Below are 19,660 nucleotides of genomic sequence, written 5' to 3'. Positions count from 1 at the left end.
CTATGTTCTGCTTGAGACAAAAGGAGGATCTGGTTGGATGAAAGAATAGGAAAAGCATCTAAGTGAAAGATATAGATACTGCCTACAATAAAAATAATTATTTTAATATACTTTTCAAAAAAGCATATTAAAAAAATTAATTCAAAATAAATAAAAAGTCAGATATGGCACAGCTACCTAATTTGAAAGAAACAAAGGCAAAATAAATTATAGTAAGAGAAACTTTTGTAGAATTATATTTTAAGTAAAATCAGAAAAGGAAGTTTAATTTAGGTAATAACTTTATAAATGAACACAGCAAAATACATTCTTGACATTTTTCAGAATGTTAGACTCTTTCAGAAGTTTATTCTTTTTCATAAGCAGTGATTTCCCTGTGATTAGCTCATTAAGTATATCTATAAATTAAAATGAACACTTTCTTTTTTGTGTATTTGTTGTATTCTGCAGATTGGATTTCAATTTTTTAATGTAGTTTTTCTGATTATAAATCATGAAAGATTTAATAACCTCTTTAGATCAAAGAAATTATATGGCTCTTCTTACTGCCTGTATGCTTCTAAGCAATGGGTATTTCAAATAATTCAACCATGATTGTTCCTGGTAGAAGGTATCCGAGTTACCACGGGTGAATCCATATAGGTCTGCAGTAACCTCAATTCTTGCTTCCTCAGAAAAAAGAATTTGGCTGAGGGACATAAGGCAGAAAAAGAGACCAAGGCAAACTTCAGAGCAGGAGTGGAAGTTTATTTCAAAAGGCTTTAGAACAGAGAAAAAAAGAAGGTACCCTTGGAAGAGACCCTAGCAGGCAACTTGAAGAACAAGTGTGGTGTTTAACTGTGATCCTATGACTTTATAGGCTGGCACCTTTCTCATGATTCTTCCCTTAGGGTGGGATGCCTGCATGCAGAGTGTCCTCCTTACCATTGAGAGGTGAGCACACTCAGTGTGTTTAGGAAGTTGTACAAATGCCTATCTAAGGCTTTCTTCCCTTTTCCAGTGGCTTGCCTTTGGAAGGTCATTCTCTGCCATTTTGTCTCTTAATGCACAGGACCAGGAAGTTGCCTCTCCCTGGCATCTGCATTCAATTAACACTTTAGTGCAAGAGGTATGGATCATCAGGAAATGGCCTCTCCCTGGTACTGGCTGCCAATGTATCACTTTTAGAGAGGCAATGTGATAATTTCCAAATCATCACCCGACATTCCTAGTGGGTGGGGGAAGAGCCCTTTCCTGCCCTGCTCATGCCTGTCTAACTACCAGTAACATGATTGTCAATATAAATGTAAAATTAGGTCAAATTTACTTATTAGACACAGGGCATTGTTTAAAGTCACCTCACCTCATCTCTGAGAAAAGCTGTCAATTTCTTTACCAAACTGGGGCTAGATCTTCAAAGGCTCTCTTACCAGATAATGGTGACCACCACCAGTCTTGGAGCAAATGGGAAAGGTCCCAAAGGAAAGATGAATCTTTGAGAACAGAAGTCAGGGCTGCAAGGTCCAGCTTTCCTTTCATGTCAGCTCCTTATCCTTTGCCGATCCTGGAGTCGTCGTCCTCTGCCGCCGCCGCCTCTTCTTCCTTCCTTCTTTCCTTCCTTCCTTCCTTCCTTCCTTCCTTCCTTCCTTCCTTCCTTCCTTCCTTCCTTCCTTCCTTTTCCTCCTCCTCCTCTTTCTTCTTTCTTCTTCTTCTTCTTCCTCTTCTTTTTTTTTTTTAGAAAGCCAGCATGCTAGTCTACAACCTCTATAGACTTACAAAATTTTCTTCTTAAAATTGAAAAGTACTATGCATGCTAGAAGGTTGGCTGGGTCAGTCACAGTAGATGTGGCCAGGGGTGATTGACACAGGGCTGAAGTTTTCTTCTATAATGGTTTGGATTAAAAAAATAAGTCCATATCCTGCACACATCTCCAAGAGTGCCTGCTTGTTCATCCCTTTTTCAGGGTTCAGAGTTTCTTGACCTAAAACAATGATTCACCCTAATGGCCTCAAGATTTCCCCTACTTGTTAAAGATGTTTATATTGTTAACAAGGAAAAATTGATATTTTTCTTCTTACATTGGTGAATCCATGTAAGGTACCATGGGACAAAAGGGTGTGGAGCTGGGTGAGTGCTGAAGCAGTCCAGGGTCAGAAACGCCAAAGAATGACCACCCTTGTATTGTAGGGATTGCCTGAGGCCAAGGCAGGGAGCAGAATGCTGTGATCAAACCTTAGGGAATGAGTACAGAGCTGGGTAGAAAGACAAGCCTAAAGGTTAGCATGGGCCTAGGGACAGAATAGAGATCAAGAGCAAGTAGGCAGAGATGCAGGGGATTTAATGGGGCTTCATGTTCTCAGATAAAAACGTACAGTCCTATCTTTTAATCCAGTGGCATTTCCCATTGTTTATTATAATGTTAAAACATTTTTGGTGGCTGCATGTATTCCATTAGATAGCTGTAGTGTAGTACCTTTAACCATTTCCTTATTGTTAGGTTACAGTGATTGATTTTCAAGATCTATTCTCATTTTTAATACATTTGAAAATGAAAATGGAAAGAACAATTATTAGACAGGTCTGGATTCACCAATGTAAGAAGACAAATATCGATTTTTCCTTGTTAACAATAAAAACATCTTTAACAAGTAGGGGAAATCTTGAGGCCATTAGGGTGAATCAGTGTTTTAGGTCAAGAAACTCTGAACCCTGAAAAAGGGGTGAACAAGCAGGCACTCTTGGAGATGTGTGCAGGATATGGACTTATTTTTTTAATCCAAACCATTATAGAAGAAAAGAGTTAGAGATTTTTCTTAGTGAAGAATAAAGTTAACGCTAAATTAAATGGTGAAAAACATTCACCTCATATTTGTTATTGTACCTTTAAATATTCTTCTCTAAGTTCAGGTTCCACATGTTAATTTAAAAGACAAATTAGTGCTATTTATACTGAGTTTCATTTCTGTAGAAAAGATGTAAATATCTTATGGTCGAGGTGTCACTCTGTTACCTATGTTTGGGAAAAGTCTGGTCAATTTGTTCATGAAGACCAAGGGAGGCATCACGGATAACCTGGCAACTGTTAATTGAAATAAGTATATGATAACCAGTGCCAGAATCCTGCAGACCCCCCAAAAAGCATAGGAAGTAAAACCTTGTACCTGGAGTTAATCCCATAAAAAAATACTTCTGAAATAAGATTGGAGTGACGTCTTTAAACAGGAACCAAGATTGAAATTAAGTTCAGAGTGCCTGGAAGGTTGAGGAAGGCTCCAAGCTGGGACTGTGAGAGCCCTTTCAAGGAGCAAAGAGCCACGCAGAGCAAACAACAGTATAGCAAGGATGGTGCTTCCTCTCCCAGTCTGGTCTTTAAACATCCTGATAGTATTCTAACAACACATTTCTCAACACTCCATGACCTTGAGCTGATCCTCTTCAGTCTGTCTTCTTGGGAAGGTCTGATGTGGGCCCAACCAAGACTGCATCCCTGTGATGCAAGTGTGAATTGCATAATGGTCTATTCCTTGCTAAGGCCAAAGTAGAGGAAGGCGAGGTAAATTTTCAAATGCCATTTGAGCAAGTAGCCATGGAAATAATTATGCCCACTCACATTCTTCCCAACAGAAAATGCAAGAGCATGTTCCACATGCCTCACATCCTGTGAGCAGCTCCCCTCACAGTTCAAACTCTGCAGCATCTGTTTACCAGCTGTACAGCAAATCCTCTTGACAAGCCCACAACAGTTGAGGGCTTAGTATGCAAGCTCTTTGCACACCAACCTCTAGTTTTGACAAGTCTTTCCTTTCACATCAGGGGCATTTAATGATTAAAGAATCTCAACTCTTCTGGTCTCAGGGAGTTGGAGACTGGGCTGTGCTGGTGGAGGTGTTTTGGTAAGTTCCCTGCCACCATCTGTTTCACTGAAGCCTCCAGTTCCACAGCCACATGTCTAGTAAGTCAATTTTGAAGGTATGTGATCTGACACCACAGCAAAGTAGTGGGGTCTGGTGGTCCCACTACAGAGAGGCTGCAGCCTCTCATGGCATGCAAAGTCTTTATAAGTTTTCCCTATGTCCTCCTCATTTGGCTCAGAGAGTTCCCCTGTCCTCTCCTGTGCCTGGACAGAAACAAATGCAGCCAGCCCAGGCCAGTTGCAGCTGCAGTGAAAGGGACAATCCAATACTCTGGAAGTTTTTCCACTCTGAAGAGCTTCCTGGTGACAACAGCTCCAGAAGCTCCTCGCCTTGCCATGACCTTGGCTCCTTTTGCCTCCTTGGCTGCCCTACTCTCACCCCAGCAAGAAGTCAATTAGAGGAAGAAGTAAGTCTGAATTTCCCAGCTGCTCCTCCTAAAACAGCTCCTGCCACTACTGCATTCTTATGACCACATGCCCGCCACCCCAGATCCCATGTACAGGAAGAGATCTATTTAGGGCAGTGATTCTCCAAATGTGGTCCTGGCTGCAGCATCCGTATCATCTGGGAACCTGTGAGAAAGGCAAATTGTCAGACCTCCACCCAGACCTACTGAATCAGAAATACTGGGATGGATGCCCAGCGTTCTGTGTTTAACAAGCCTACCAGGTGATTTAGATACATGCCAAGGTTGGAAAATTTGCATTTCTAACAGTTTCCCAGATAATGCTGATGCTGTTGATCTGAATACCACATAGTGAGAATCACTTACTTATGCACTTGGGGAAATGGTTATGCTACACTAGTGGTTGGCAAACTATAGCCAATTGTCCAAATACAGCCCACCACTTGTTTTTGTAAATAAAGTTTTATGAAATACAGCCACACCCATTAATTTACATATTATCTATGGCTCCCTTGCTATAAATGGCAAAGTTGAATAGTTGTGACAGAGACCATATGTCTTGCAAAGATGACAATATTTATAAAAAGGGGTGTCGATCTCTGCTTACACAGACATATCCTTTTTGGGACAAACTACATACCACCTTGCCAAATGGAGTTTAGGCAAAGACAACAGTAATCACACAAAGGGGAACTGGGCACTTGCATATTTTTTCTGTCTGGAAATGAAAGGGCTTTCTTCAAACCTATGAAAGCAGCTTTAGCTGAGGTCGGAAGACTCTGGTAGAGACTGTTACTAGCAGTGTGCCCCTCACCCACCCCAGGTCTGAGGGATAGGCCATAGGCAGAATTTGCAGGTACACAGGAATGGGGAGGCAGGAATGCTGGTGTGTCAGTTGTGTAGAGAAGAGGGTAATTTTTGGTAGTCTAAGCATTCCTTGACTTAGAGGGAAAAAAAACACCAAAGTATTTTTTAAGGCAGCATACTCATGACTTTTTCAGATCAACATGTCCACAAAATGAAAGGTTTTATATTAAAGGCATATTTGATTAGAGTCTTAAAAAGGAGAGAGACTTTTTGAACTCTTTTCCTTGGCAGCTAAGAAACTCCACTTTGTTGATTCTTTCTACAGTGATTGAATACACTCTCCCCACTCTTCCCAGTTGCAAGTGTTCCCAGAACAAGAGCAATCTGTAAATGTCTAAAGCTGGGCAGTGTCATTAAGTCAGATCTCCAGTTTAGATGTATGGTTCTGATACTCATCTGGCAGGGAGCAGGATGGGGATATGCTCCAGGGGAGAGGTATTTAAGATATATATATAATGGAATAGCCATTCTGGGACAGCAGTCCCTGAAGGTCAAGAATGTAATGTGGTAGAGAGTGGCAAGAAAAGGTTCTGGAATTTGAAAACCCAGGTTGAAATTTCAACCCTGTCATTTCTACTGGAGTGGTCTTGGGCAAGTTACTTAACTTTAATCCTTTGAACCTGTTTCCTCATCTATAAAATAAGGATAATTATATCTAGATCCCAGATTAACTAAAACTTGATAAATTCCTAACATGGTACAGGGGTACTTAATCAATGTCTTCATTTGTTCCACTGGCCCATTGTTAAAAATTTTCCTTTTGTTTTATGGTCCTTTCATTTTGTTATTTTAGAAAATTTAGCAGAACTCAGAAAAGAGTGATTCTTTAGCAACAAATTGTGCTGCTCTAAGAGAGCTAAAAGAACTTTCCTAATTTGAGGAAAGTGCTTCATTTATTTATCTCCACTGAGGAGCTCTCATTGAAATTGCTTCTTCCTGGGTTTAATACCTCTACAAGATGTGGAAGGGAGAATTGTGTGCCAGAGGACAAGGATTCCAAGCCTAGCCTATCTATCACCTATGGGGAAAATAAAATGAAATAGAAAGATGATTCTAACAGAATGGGGTTCCAGACCTGCTTGAGACATTGACCAGGCAGACATTTTCACTTCGCATTTCCCTTAGAACAAAGCAACCCCAACTGTACTGACCAGTTTCAAAAAGTCATGTGACTTAGGAGGGGCACAAAGGAGGGGCAGAGTGATGGCACATGGGAGAAAAAGAGCTCCACAGAGATAATCATTTTTCACTAGTATTTCGGCCTCTGTAGTTTGCAGATGCCCAAACACTTATGGATCATTAAAAGAAGAAATGTTTTGATCTCCAGAAATGAAAATAAATGTTTTGTTATTAAGGGCTGGACCCACTACTCTTATAAGAGATAAATTGATTAGCTTGGAGAAAAGAACTGAACTGTTTTTGGTATAAACATGAATTCTCATTTGGGCCCCACTGCCAGACACCTCCTCAGAGAAGACTTCCCACCCACTGTCTGAGGTCTCTCCTCCTCTTCAGTCATCCTACCCCTGCTCCTCCCACCACCAATCACTGTAACATCATTTGAAATTCGATGTTGTATATTTCTGATCACTTGATTTTTGTCAGTCTCCCTACTCAGGAGGAAAAATACCTTTGCCTTATTCACTGCTGTATCCTCAGGGGTTAGAGCAGTATCTGACAGGCACTCAGCAAGTGTTTGTGGAAGGAATGAATAAACAATTATTCCTTCCAAAACATTTTTAAAAATCTGGCTAGAATTTGTGTCCTATTGTAAAAGGGAGATTTCAAGCCAAACTGACTCAGTAGTCTCTTGTTTCAGAAAAACTCTCTCCTATTTCTGGGCTTAAGGTTATCACTCACTTACTAATTTCTGATGTTTATACTTTCTATTCCTAGCCTTACTCTATGGGTTTAGTTACTAACAATATTGAATATAATGATAATAATAGGCATATTTTTCTTGTTCCTGATCTCAAAGAGAAAGCTTTTAACATTTCACCATCAAGTATAATATTTGGTGTAGAATTTTTGAAATGCCCTTATTAGATTAGGAAAAATCCCTTCTATCCCTAGTTTGCTGATATTTTTTGTGATGTATGACTGTTAATATAAGCAAATAATTTTGTGGCACCTATTACAGTGATTAAAGGACTTTTTTTCTCCTTATATTATCTAACTTTAAACCATCCTTATGTTCCTGATGTAAATCCAACTGGGTCATGAAATGTCTTTTCATATTTTGCTGAACTCAATTTGCTAATATTTTGCTTTGATTCCTGGCATCTATGTTCATTAGTGAGATCAGTCAGTAACTTTACTTTCTCATAATTTCTTTATCTAGTATTAATATTAAGGCTATGTTGACCTCATAAGATGAAGTGGAAGTTTTCCCTTCTTTTCTGTTTCCTGGAAGTTTGTGTGGGATGGCTGTTATTTTTCTCTCCAGTATTTGTTAGAATCTCCTACTGAAGCCTTTTAGGCCTGGGGTTTTTCTGTGCTTCTATCAGAGGTTTGGGAAGCAGCAGATAACATTGGAGTTAGAGGATCACCCACAAAGAGGGGCTCCAGAACAGATTTGCACCAGGCAGGATGGTGGAAACTTGTTTTCCAAGGAGACTGCCTTAAAGGAGACGGTACTCAACTAGATGGACACAGCTGAACTTATTTGTAAGGAGGCTTTACTTGATAATCTCCTTGGAGTTTTTACCCCCTAGGTATGTCCATTCCTCAGAGCAATCCCACACATCCCTCTCATTTCACTTCTGCACCTTCTCGAGCCACACCCTCTCTTCAGGATGCTCTCCTTCTCTCCCAGTTGCTGCTGAAATGCCACCTGACTGCCAGGTCCCACTTCTGTGTACCCTTCTCTTACTAATCCAACCCCTAGTAGCCACATTCACCCCTCAGCATTTTATTCCTTCCTGCACTGCTTTTTATAATGATTATATCAAGTCACGATTTCTGTCTGACAACCTATAGGGCAGCCTTTTTCAACGAGAGAGTCCTATGCTACTGTTCTACTATGCTGCTATTCTTGTATGGCACATCAGTGAACACATACTCTGCTCTTAATAAGTGCTTATAAATTAAACAATATCAGCCAATATATGACAGATTAAGTGGCAAGGTCTTACTTCTTCCTTCCTTCCCTCTTTCTAGGGAGGGTTGAAGACAGGATGTTCAAAATAAAATAGCTAAATCTAGTTAAGGAATACATGATTAATCTATTCATCTGCACAAAGTGGAACCTGTCTTAAATTGCCAAGCTGAAACTGGTTACCACAGCAGCACCAGGAAGAAGATGCTAAAGATAAAAGCCTTTTTCTGTATCTTCAATAATTTTTCCTTGCCAGCTGAGAGCAACATCATGGCTTAGGGAGAGATCACAAGTGCAGGAATTAGATGACTGTGTTGGGGGCCTGGCTCTGTTTCTCCATTTCTTCTCTACAAAGTCAGTTAACTATGGGAGTGTTAATTGGACACCAGGAAATGAGAACAATAGGTACCCTGCCCAAATTAAATGATAAAAATGAATGTGGGGGGTTCAAATGAAACAGTGCTATACAAATGCACAGTTGTTGTCTTACAGACACAGGATTTGCCTTATGCAGGAAAGAGAAACCTAGAAATACAAATTCCATTTGTATTAGCTTCACCATCTCCCCTAGAATATTCTAGAATGGAGCTCAGTGGTACTGAGGGAGCTGGAATAAATCAAGTGTTGATTCTGCTGTGTTCTAAAAATGGGACCTCAAGAGTGAAGTCTATTTTCAAAGGTAGGGACCAGAAGTGGCGGGGGAAGTTGAGCTAAGATAGAAATGAAAAGCCTTGGAGGTGTCTCAGCCTGAGAGCTATCACGCAATGTTGACTCTGGGCAGAAGACAGGTGAACAGGGACCTTTTCCTCAGCTAACTTGGCACGGGAGGCAGCTGCCACTACAACCATTTGTCAACTCCCTATCTTAATTGAACTTAGTGAAAACAAGCTCTGTGAGGATAAAAGAAAAAAAAAGCATGTTTGAGGCCAAATCACATGGAGAATTTCAGCACATTTGCCTCATATAGATGAAGTTAAGTTGTTCAGGCTCCATGTTACCCTCAGCACATACCCCCAAGCACAGTCGCTGCAGTTATCCTTGTAACTGCCGATTAATTTCCAGTCTTTGCATATTTTTGTTTACCAGCTTTATTCTTCTCTCTTCAACTCCGAGAAAGAATGTAGTAGGAGTTCTTGCTCCAGTGTTCAATGCAAACTTGGAAATGGTCCAGGATATAAATGAATGTAGTGATTAATATGTCAATCATCTAGTGTTACTGAAAGCAGCTCACTGCAAATGTGGAAATATTCTTAAATAGCCAGAGATGGTGATTTGTGAACTTCTAAAATGCCAGCTCTCCTTAGTATTATGCATTCTACTTCATATAACCTTGAGACATGAAGTAGAACTTCCCTATGTTCATTTTCTTCATTCCTGTGTCAAAATGTTGAGCTAATAGACTTGTGCTCTTTAATCCTACGAATGTTGTGATCATTTTTCCAGACAACAAGTGCTCGCTCGCCATACATAGCACAATTTTCATTGATTGAAACAAATGCCTTGTTCTTCTTTTTGTGTACTTAATCAATACATTTTCAGCCATGTTATAACTTGCAGTCTCAAGATCAGGCATTATTATTTGTGAAGGCCATTGCTTCCAACGTACTGTTTTCAAAAGGAAGCCAGAACTGCATATTTTATTTTATTTTATTTTATTTCCTCCTAAGGGAACAATGGATTCTGGATTTATAGTGAGCATTCCCAAAGCAGAATGCTTCATTCTGAGAAGCTAGCTCCCTTTGGATTTAAATATGTATTCTGAAAATGACATGTGCAGAACATCTAAGAGACCAGTCATAAAGAGACAGACTTAGGACTGAGAGGAGACAGATTTCCCCAGTGCTCAAGTAGAGCAGCCATCTTCCTTCCTATTTTATATCTTGTTACAATGTATAGAAAATAGCTACTCAGTCCTATCCAGGATTGGTGCTTCTAAATCATAGTCAGACCAAACTAAATTATTACTTCAAAGAAGTTTAGAATTTTAATCTATGTAACAGTGTCTGGTAAAAGAACATTAAACAAGACAGTGACCTCAAAAAGTTCTTATAAAACCATTGGCTGTGTAAACCTTGTTTTAGCTGACAGTGAAAGGCTTAAACACTCCTGTTTGGACAGGACTTGTTTGTTTTTCTTCTCTGAAGTCACCTTTGATCAACCTAATGGGTGGTGACTGGCCCCAGATGATTTTTTTATGCATAGCTAGCACTAACCTTGCTATTTGAAGGTAGGTAGAGCTAACTCAGATAAATCTGTTTTAACATATAGACTATGCAAGTTCTAAAAAGAAAATAGAAATGACATTTTGTTTCCATTTTTAATTTAAAAAACTATAAAATTAAAATGCAGAATATTAACATCCAACAGGGCAGCCACTTTCATCCTCCTATACTTAAAAAGCATCTTTTCAATCAGTACGAGGCATTTCTTACCAAGTTCTGCTTAGATGTGACCTCATTTACCAAAGAGCTCAATCACGACACACCATTATCAGCCAACCAGATAAATTGTTCAATAATTCAACTTATTCCTCTCTGCCTCCAGTGACTCCATCCTTTTCCACCAATTACAGGACCCAAAGAGCACTGTAGAGGACTTAAATCTTTCTGACAAATACACAACTTAGTAATGCATGTTGCTCCTACTGCCTCAAATTTTCTGGACTAGCTTTATCTGCCTGGGTATATATTTGGCAGCAATATTCATTTTCAACATTTCCAATGACAAATAATTATTCCAAAACTGGAGGTGAACAGCAGTCATGGAATCACTCAAGAAGTTATACAAGCCATGCTGGGGCTGGGAAGCCTGAACTTCATGAGGATTTTATTCTAGTGGCTCTGGCATTCACATAACCAGTTACTTCAGTTCAGATGTGTTTCTTCTTAATTAGGACAGGCGATGTAATGACACAATCAAACACATATGGTAAGAATCATAAGACATTTGGGCTGGCTGCTGGCTCCTGCTCTGGTGTTATTTACGACTGATGTGTACATGTAAAAATATTGGACTGAGCAGTAGTAGTTGCCACTGTTCCTTGAAGCAAGAGAGGTAACACATTTGGCTACCAGAAACTGCACAGGATAATCAGAGTGAGGCCTCCTTTTATAAAATATTTGAGAGCTTTATGACATCATGAGTAAGGCAGAGTTATGTAAAATTCCCACTTCAAAACTCACTAGCTAAGAGACTTTGAATCAGCCACTGAAATTCTCTTTGATTCAGTATTCTCCTCTAAAAATTGGGGAGACACCAGCTTAACATGTGTTGCTTATCAGGAGTAAATGGAGTAAAGAACTTGGCCCAAGTTCTTTGGAGAAAGAACATTATTGTGGATACCTGGATACCTACCATGCAGATTTGAATCTCTTTATTTTGCAGATGTCTGAACCGTCTGCACATTTAGTTTATACTAACTGGAAGAAAGACCCCAGGAATGGTTCATGTGGGAAATTAAGCTGTCTTTCTGAAGAAATGGAATTATTGAAGTTTTCAATGCCTTTCTCCTATGCTATGTAACAGTGCTCCCTGCCTCCTGGGAAGCTGTAACAGCTTGGCTCACAGCATATGTGAAAATGCATATGTTTCCTTCCCACTTCCCTTCATAGAGACATTAAAAATTACTTTACTTTGGTGTATTAAGAATCCCGCCCACACAAGAATAACAACCTTAGCCCCCAGGGACCCATCCTTTTACAGGGTAAGATGGAGCTTCTTTGTTCCTTATATTCATTCTACTCATTCTTTTTGCCACCTGTGTCATGATCACTGAGAACCATTACCACACTCATTGTGTGTATGTATCTGAGGAAAAATAAGTAATGAGTGATTGTTTACATAAATGCATTTATTCAGCTCCCTAATTAGAATGTAAGCTCTTTGGAAATAAGAGCTTTAGTGTATGGATGTTTTGTACTATAGTAGATATTTTCAAACTGCTTTCATTGTGTGCCTTATTCAGGAAAACCAGGCACCTCTGATAAGCAAATATTTATTTTAAAAATGTATACATGTACCACTAGGTTCATATTATAGTAACTATAAAGTTCATGTCCTTTGCAGGGACATGGATGAGGCTGAAAACCGTCATCCTCAGCAAACTAACACAGGAACAGAAAACCAAACACCAAATGTTCTCACTCCAAAGCAGAAGTTAAACAATGAGAACACATGGACACAAGGAGGGAAATAACACACACTGGGGCCTGACAGAGGGTGGCAGGGCAAGTGGAGGGAGAGCATTAGGACAAATACCTAATGCATGCAGGGCTTAAAACCTAGATGACGGGTTGATAGGTGCAGCAAACCATCATGGAGCATGTATACCTATGTAACACACCTGCACGTTCTGCACATGTATCCCAGAAGTTAAAGTAAAATTTAACATATATACATGTTCTATACTAATAAAAAGTACCAGAAAGTATACATTTTTAGAAGAAGGGATTAGAGATGCAAACATGAGTGCTCCAAATATTTTCTTCCCACACCATAGTGGGTTGTCTCCTGGGGCATATTCATCCCATTTTGGAGATGACTGTTCCCTAACACTGAAAAACAGGCTGATCTGTTTCAGGGCTGAGCAGCCACACTGGCCACTCAGTTGTGTTCTGCCATGATTGGCCACCTAGATGTGTTTTCTTATTGCTTTTTTTACCCCCATCAGTCTCCTACCCACCAAGCTCTCTCTCTTTAATGTCTCCCTCTTCCAAGCACATCACCTTAGCAGGTATCTGGGGCAACATTTGGGCAACTGATTTTTTACTTAGCTTATAGTCATTATTATTTTCCTGGATATAAAAGGTACACCGGCAGCCACTATGTTCCCCTTGTCCTAATAAATACAAGAATCCCCCAGAGGCTGCTTGTTCCCAAGGAGCCTGCAGTCTGTCCAATATTTCAGTCATGTTAGGTGTGCTGTATGGAAAGGCCACCCAAAAAATTGTGGATTACATTCTTTCTAGGAAAAAAAAACAGTTTTTCATTCCAGAGTGTAGATGGTAGTGTCATAAGGAAGTGTTAGGGAAAGACATCAAGTGTGTGTGACATCAAGCCTGGGGCATTTGTGGGTTTCCAATGAGCCCATGCAATAGATTTCTCACCAAATATGTGCTAGGAACGCCTAAGACAGGGTGTTTTCTTTAGAGAGTTTTTAGTCTTCCTAAATATGAACTGGAGAAACTAAATTACAATGCAAGCAGCTGGCATTGACAGGACATGGCAAAATTATTCAGAGGAAGATCTATGTGGCTGGCCTGAGTCTTGACAACACAGCCTGTGAGATGAGAGCTGCCCCAAAGAGATGACTAAATTGCTTAGAGATGCAAACTTATACTCAACAGGGTACTGAACACACCCTTCTAATGCTGCTGGAAGCCACTCTTGGTGAATTGAATCTGCCTTGAAAGGGTAGACCACAAAGTAAAATTTAAGGTGTGGGCATGTTTTATCACTAGAATTTTCCATCACTAAAAGCAGAAAAATAGAAATCATTCAATTGTAAAACAGCCTGCAATCGCCCATTTCAGAAGCAGTATGAAATTACTGTACCAGCTTTTCCACCATAACTCTTCCTTTGGACTTTTGACCACCACCATCTAGTTCAGTTACCAGGATTGTTGGTTATTCTGCACACCCCACTGAGGCCAAACCACAACCTTGCACACCTTCCACATAAGGGGGTCCTCTTTACAGTGGCTGCAGTTCTAAATACCTGAGAGTTGAGATGAATTCACAATTAGTTTTCCAAGTGATTTCTAAATGTGAGCTTTTTATTTGCTTTCAACGCTTGCTAGGGAGGAAAGTAAGATATCTGTCAGTGATATAGAAAGCAGGAGAAAAGATTACAAAAGTCTAATGTTAATGCTTTAAAATGTCTAAATTTCCTGAGGATATTTCCTGGAGTTGTATTCCTTCATTTGCTCAGTGCACAGCGATGCTTTTAGAGCCTGTAAAACCCTGAAGCCTGCAAAGATAACCACCACTGTGCCCAGGTCCCTTAGAGAGCCCTTGTCAATCTAAGGCAGCTGCTCTAGTTTAGACTCTGATACTTTTTTCTTTAGATTACTTAAATCACCTCCTAATTGATCTCCCTTCTTCCAATCACAGCCTCCTCCAATCCATCCTCCACACTGCTGTCAGTATCTTTCTGAAATGCAAATTTGATGACAGTTTACCCTTGCTTAAATTCTCTGATAGCTTTGAATCACCTACAGGTTACATTTCAAATTAAACAGGACATTCAAGCCCTTCTCACTCTAGTTCTAATAGATTTTTCTAGTTCTGTTTCAGGATCCTTAGCTCTACTCTGACCTACTGGTTCATCTGTACAATGGTCACCACAGTGTATATACAGTATACCTTCTTGTTTAGATATGGCTCTCTATTCAAATTTATTTCAGATGTTGTTCCCACTTTTTCACCTAGCAAACACCTTCTCTCTCCTCAGGTCTTAGCTCAAATCATTTCTTTTTGGGAAGCCTCTTTCTAATACCATCAAGCAGAGTTTCTCACTCACTTCTCTGTTCCCATTATGCCCACTACTTAGCTCTGTTATGTACTCACCATGTCATAGAATGATGCTTATTTACTTATCCTCCCTGCCTCTATAGCCCGAGAACCTAACACAGTGATGCCCAAGGGCTACTCAATAAATTTTCCATGACTGACTGCACAGAAGGGAACTTACTGAACTTTAAGGTTTCCTAATGAGAAAATCTCCTTCTTGGGGGGTTTATATAATTCTTGTTTTCATGTGGCCCCAATCTTCAGGTATCTTGACATGGGGGATCTTTAATCAAATTATGGATTTTTGGTAAATAAACAGAAAACCTCAAACTGAAATAGAATGTAAACAGAAACATAACTCAAAGTGTCCTTTAGTGTTAACTGTTCTTCCCTCCACATATATTGGGCCCATTTTAGACAGTAGTTCTTTATGCATATGTGTACATGCACCCTGCACAAGTCCTGTATAAACCAGCTGCAAGCTGGGTTGCACCAGGAATTCTGCAACTGACCCTCTATGACTGAACCATTACTTGACATTGAAAGTGTACTTAATGAATCACCGGACTTGGTTCTTAATTGTGGGGGTTTTTTCCTTTCTGTTTTTATAGAGAGGCAGTAAAATTCAAGTTAACAATGCCTCAGCTAGTTGAGGCAGCAATTAATAGCCTACCAACTGAAAAAAGCCCAGATCCAGATGGGTTTACAGGAGAATTCTACCAGATATACAAACAGGAGCTGGTACCATTCCTTCTGAAACTATTCCAAACAGTACAAAAAGAGAGAATCCTCCCCAACTCATTTTATGAGACCAACATCATTCTAATTCCAAAACTATGTAGAGACACAACTAAAAAAGAAAACTTCAGGCCAATATCCATGATGAACATAGATGCAAAAATCTTCAATAAAATACTGGCAAACAGAATGCAACAGCAAATCAAAAAGCTTATTCATCATGATCAAATAGGTTTCATCCTGGGGATACAAGGCTGGTTCAACTTACACAAATCTATAAATATAATCCATTGCATAATCAGAACCAAAGACAAAAACCACATGATTATCTCAACAGATGCAGAAAAGACCTTCAACAAAATTCAAAAGCCCTTTATGCTTACAATCCTCAATATACTAGATATCGATGGAACATATCACAAAGTAAAAAGAGCTATTTATGACAAACCCACAGCCAATACCATATGAAATGGGCAAAAACTGGAAGCATTCCCTTTGAAATCTGGCACAAGACAAGGATACCCTCTCTCACCACTCCTATTCAATATAGTATTGGAAGTTCTAGCCAGAGCAATCAGGCAAGAAAAAGAAATAAAGGTATTCAATTAGAAAAAGAGAAAGCCAAATGGTCTCTATTTGCAGATGACATGATTGTATATTTAGAAGACCCCATCTTCTCAGCCCTAAATCTCCTGAAACTGATAAGCAAGTTCAGCAAAGTCTCAGGATACAAAATCACAAGCATTTCTACACGCCAATAACAGAGAGCCAAATTAAAAGTGAACTCCCATTCACAATTGCGACAAAGAGAATAAAATACCTAGTAATACAACTTCCAAAGGATATAAAGGACCTCTTCAAGGAGAACTATAAACCACTGCTCAATGAAATAAGAGAGGACACAAACAGATGGAAAAACATTCCATGCTCATGGTTGAGAAGAATCAACATCATGAAAATTGCCATACTACCCAAAGTAATTTATAGATTCAATACTATCCCCATCAAGCTTCCAATGACCTTCTTCACAGAACTGGAAAAAAATCACTTCAAACTTCATATGGAACCAAAAGAGAGCCCACATAGCCAAAACAATCCTAAGCAAAAAGAACAAAGCTGGAGGCATCATGCTGCCTGACTTCAAAGTATACTTCAAGGCCACAGTAATCGAAACAGCATGGTACTGGTACCAAAACAGAGACAATCCAATGGAACAGAACAGAGGCCTTAGAAGCAACACCACACATATACAATCATCTGATCTTTCACAAACCTGAGAAAAACAAGCAATGGGGAAAGGATTCCCTGTTTAATAAATGGTGTTGGGAAAACTGGCTAGCCATGTGCAGAAAGCAGAAACTGGACCCCTTGCTGACACCTTACACTAAAATTAACTCCAGGTGGATTAAAGATCTAAACATAAGACCTAACACCATAAAAGCCCTAGAAGAAAACCCAGGCAAAACCATTCAAGACATAAACATAGTCAAGGACTTCATGGCTAAAAGGCTAAAACACCAAAAGCAATGGCAACAAAAGCCAAAATAGACAAATAGGATCTAATTAAACTCCAGAGCTTCTGTACAGCCAAGGAAACAATCATTAGAGCAAACTGGCAACCAACAGAATGGGGAAAAATTTTTGCAATCTACCCATCTGACAAAGGGCTAATATCCAGAATCTACAAAGAACTAAAACAGATTTACAGGAAAAAACAAACAAGCCTATTCAAAAGCGGGCAAAGGATATGAACAGAAACTTTTCAAAAGAAGACATCTATGAGGCCAACAAACATGAAAAAATGCTCATCACCACTGGTCATTAGAGAAATGCAAATCAAAACCACATTGAGATACCATCTCACACCAGTTAGAATGGCGATCATTAAAAAATCTGGAGACAACAGATGCTGGAGAAGATGTGGAGAAATAGGAACACTTTTACACTGTTGGCAGGAGTGCAAATTAGTGCAACCATTGTGGAAGACAGTGTGGCGATTCCTCAAGGACCTAGAAATAGAAATACCATTTGACCCAGCAATCCTATTACTGGGTATATAACCAAAGAACTATAAATTGTTCTATTATAAAGATGCTTGCACACATATGTTCATTGAGGCACTGTTTACAATAGCAAAGACCTGGAACCAACCCAAATGTCCATCAACAATAGACTGGATAAAGAAAATGTGGCACATATACACCATGGAATACTATGCAGCCATAAAAATTATGAGGTTTTGTCCTTCATAGGGACATGGATGAACCTGGAAACCATCATTCTCAGCAAACTAACACAAGAACAGAAAATCAAATACCACATGGTATCATTCATAGGTGGGTGTTGAACAATTAAAACATGTGGACACAGGGATGGGAGCATCACACACTGTGGTCAGTTGCGGGGGACTAGGGGAGGGACAGCAGGGGTGGGGAAGGTGGGGAGGGATAATGTGGGGAGAAATACCAGATATAGGTGAAGGGGAGAGGAAGGCAGCAAACCACTTTGCCATGCATGTACCTATACAACAATCCTGCATGATCTGCATATGTACCCCAGAACCTAAAGTACAATAAAAAAAAAAAAAAGAATGCTTCAGCTAATAGATGCATCTTGGTGTTGAAATGTGACTGTTTTGCCCCATCAATGTACAAGTTCATTCATTTAGTCCATGGAAAAGCCACCATGAGGGTCTGAGTCTAGATTTCCATTCTCTTTGTCTAACAATTGGAACTCAATTTCCCTTCAGTTAATGGTTCACTACACCAAGGCTACAGCCACCCAGTGAAATCTGCCTTTTCTCTTTTTTCAGAATAGCAACAAAGGCCTGCAGCCAACTTTCCAACATACTATCTCCAAAATGAGCCAAATTAAATTTAAAGATCATTCTAGAATATATTCTTCTCTACATTTGTAAAAGAATGATTGCTTGGCAAGGCAGCATTAAGAGAAAAGGTCAAAATCTCTCTGAAGATTTTCAGCTTTTTTTCCTGCACTAGTTAGTAAAGTGTTTAGAAAAGCAAACTGTGGTTTGATTTAAAAAAAAAAAAAAAGAAAAAAGAAAAAGTGTTGTAGGTGGGAACGTATTAAGAAATGCAGTAATCTTAGTGTTTCATAATCCTTCGAGACTGATGTTAAGTACTATTAGAATTTAGTATCTCTAAATATAGAAACAGTATATTTACAAGTTAATCTAAGGAATACATTTTTCTGTTCAGTTAGAGAAAGAAATGGGTATATTCCCAACTTTTATATAAGCTATCTTTGTAAACATACTCTTGGCCTATCAGTATTTTTATCAAAAATGTCTTAGGAAATTTTAATGTGATTATTATCAAACTGCCCAGAACTAAATAAATAGGTTCTCAATAATTGAATCTACATTCCTCCAACACTTGCTATTTTAATGATAAATCTAGAGGTTTCCTTTCTCCCTTTGCAGAACGGATGAGACAATAATATGTGATTATTCAAAATGTGTTTTGCTTATCTGATAAAGATTGGGATGCTGGGATTTCCCTATCTGAGTAAGATTGATGGAGACTACAGTCCGTATTAGCTTACCTCTGGCAGTAGCCTACACAAAAGGCCATGAAGGAAGGCTAAATTTTTATAATATGAGACCAACTTGTGATTATACCACAAGGAAACAAATTACTGTTGAAGGCTCAGTGGTCAACAAGATAATTCTCTAAATTTTTTTGTTGTTTTTTTTCTCCCCCTATTATGGTAACTATATCTATGAACATTATTTCAGGAAGTGTTTTAATATTTCAGTATACATGTGTATATTGGAGTTCCTAGAGAAAAGTTTACCTGTGTATATGTATACCCAAGAATCTGGTAACATTAATAGCCATTGGCTGAATCCAATAATTCAGTTAACTTGGCAACTTATTTTGAGTTATAGCCACAGAATGAAGTATGCCTAATAAAAGAGGGTAGCAGCCCTATTGAATTTTGATCTGTAACACATTTTCTAAACCTACCTGATGAGTTGGTTGCTTAGTTGCTTTTTGTAGTTATGGCTATTGTTTTTTCAGTGTTTAGATCCATTCATTGTTAATGTGAAGAATCAATATGCCTATGTCCAAATATTCAACTGAACCTTGAAAATGTGGTTTTGAATTGCCTGGTCCATTTATATG

At 39.1% G+C, this 19,660-nt stretch overlaps 1 protein-coding gene across 2 annotated transcripts in view; it reads left to right on the top strand.

Annotated features, from left to right (window-relative positions):
• The window catches only part of KCNAB1 (potassium voltage-gated channel subfamily A regulatory beta subunit 1), a 389,333-nt gene that overhangs the window by 247,846 nt on the left and 121,827 nt on the right, over positions 1-19,660 (top strand). The window lies entirely within an intron of this gene.

The sequence above is a fragment of the Callithrix jacchus genome, chromosome 17, assembly GCF_049354715.1.
Source record: "Callithrix jacchus isolate 240 chromosome 17, calJac240_pri, whole genome shotgun sequence".
NCBI lineage: Eukaryota > Metazoa > Chordata > Mammalia > Primates > Cebidae > Callithrix > Callithrix jacchus.
This window is presented reverse-complemented; position numbering and strand designations above follow the sequence as displayed.